This window comes from Hylobates moloch, unplaced genomic scaffold (assembly GCF_009828535.3).
Source record: "Hylobates moloch isolate HMO894 unplaced genomic scaffold, HMol_V3 SCAFFOLD_366, whole genome shotgun sequence".
NCBI classification, from domain to species: Eukaryota; Metazoa; Chordata; class Mammalia; order Primates; family Hylobatidae; genus Hylobates; species Hylobates moloch.
The window spans coordinates 5,429-7,671 of record NW_026652641.1 but is presented as its reverse complement, the minus strand read 5'-3'; positions in this window follow the sequence as shown (position 1 = coordinate 7,671).

Sequence of the window (2,243 nt, the reverse complement as noted above, 5' to 3'; positions counted from 1 at the left end):
GACCTCGTGATCCGCCCGCCTCGGCCTCCCAAAGTGCTGGGATTACAAGCGTGAGCCACCGCGCCCGGCCGTTTGTTTGTTTCTTTGTTTGGTTTTGAGACGGAGTCTCTCTCTGTCGCCCAGGCTGGAGTGCAGTGGTGCGATCTCCGCTCACTGCAACCTCTGCCTCCTGGGTTCACGCCCTTCTCCTGCCTCAGCCTCCCGAGTAACTGGGACTACAAGCGCCCGCCGCCACGCCGGGCTAATGTTTTATATATTTTTTTAGTAGAGATGGGGTTTCACCGTGTTAGCCAGGATGTTCTCAATCTCCTGACCTCGTGATCCGCCCGCCTTGGCCTCCCAAAGTGCTGGGATTATAGGCGTGAGCCACCGCGCCCGGCTACCCTACCTTGTTTTAACCTAAGTGACTCTCCTAGCAGATAGAGCCGGACAGACTCCATTTTAGCTTCTTCACTTGCAACGCCCTTTATCCCCCTTAAGGGAATAAATAGCGCAAACTGACTCCAAGCACATCCAGGAATGCACCCGCTGATAAGATATTCAGGCAGGCTGTACCAGCAGCCCCTGGGAATGTGCTCGGTGGAAGGTACCTAAAAGCCGCTGCATTTATCTCTTAGTGATAGTTCAAGCCCCTGCGCCTGGAACTGTTTATTTTTCTGTAACTATCTCTGCAACCATTAATTTTTTACTTTTTGCCTATTCTGCTTCTGTAAAATTGCTTCAGCTAGGCTATCCCCTCCCCTTCTTAGACCAAGGTATAAAAGAAAATCTAGCCCCTTCTTCAGGGCTGAGAGAATGTTGAGCGTTAAGCCGTCTCTTGGTCGCCAGCTAATAAAGGACTCCTGAATTCGTCTGATAAATATGGTGTTTCTCTAACTCATCCTCTTACAACATTCTGAGCTTCTGCCTCATGTAACACGAGTCTTTAGAAATCAATCCTGTATGTGAAAAGTGAAGGGGGCCTGCCCTTCCACACCTGCGGATATTTCTTGTCAGGTGGAGATGAGAGACTGAGAAAAGAAATAAGACAGAGAGACAAACTACAGAGAAAAAACAGTGGGCCCAGGGGACCAGCACACTTAGCATGCGAGGAGCTGCACCGGAGCTGATCTCTGAGTTCCCTCGGTATTTACTGATGACTATTTTTACTATCTTCGCAAGGGGAGTGCGGCAGGGCAACAGGGTGATGGTGAGGAGAATGTCAGCAGGGAAACATATAAGCAAAGGAATCTGTATCATTAATAAGTTTAAGGAAATGTACCGTGCCTGGATTGTGGGGAAAAGAAAGAGAGATCAGATTGTTACTGTGTCTATGTAGAAAAGGAAGACATAAGAAACTCCATTTTGATCTGTACTAAGGAAAATTGTTTCTGCTTTGAGAGGCTGTTAACCTGTAACTATAGCCCCAACTCTGTGCTACAGAAACATGTGCTGTAATGAATCGAAGTTTAATGGATTTAGGGCAGTGCAGGATGTGCCTTGTTTTGTTTTGTTTTTTCCAAGGGAGAGTATCATTTTGTTACTGAGGCTGTAGTGCAGTGGCATGATCTCGGCTCACTGCAACCTCTGCCACCTAGGTTCAAGCGATTCTCCTGCCTCAGACTCACGAGTAGCTGGAATTACAGGCGCCCACCACCACGCCCAGCTAATTTTTGTATTTTTAGTAGAAACGCGGTTTCACCATGTTGGTCAGACTGGTCTCAAACTCCTGACATTGTGATCCGCCTGCCTCGGCCTCCCAAAGAGCTGGGATTACAGGCTTGAGTCACCATGCTTGGCCAGGATGTGCCTTGTTAACAATATGTTTGCAGGCAGTATGCTTGGTAAAAGTCGTCGCCATTCTCCAATCTCAATTAACCAGGGACACAATGCACTGCAGAAAGCCACAGGGACCTCTGCCCAAGAAAGCCTGGGTATTGTCCAGGTTTCCCCCCACTGAGACAGCCTGAGATATGGCCTCGTGGGAAAGGAAAGACCTTACCATCCCCTAGCCCGACACCGGTAAATGGTCTGTGCTGAGGAGGAGGAGTAAGAGGGAGGCCTCTTTGCAGTTGAGAAAAGAGGAAGGCTTCTGTCTCCTGCTCCTCCCTGGGAATGGAATGTCTCCCCTAAAGCTGACCATTCCCATTGGTTCTATTCTGAGATAGGAGAAAAGAGCCCGGTGGGTGGAGGCGAGATATGCTGGCAGCAATACTGCTCTGTTACTCTTTCCTACACTGAAATGTTTGGGTGAAGAGAAACAT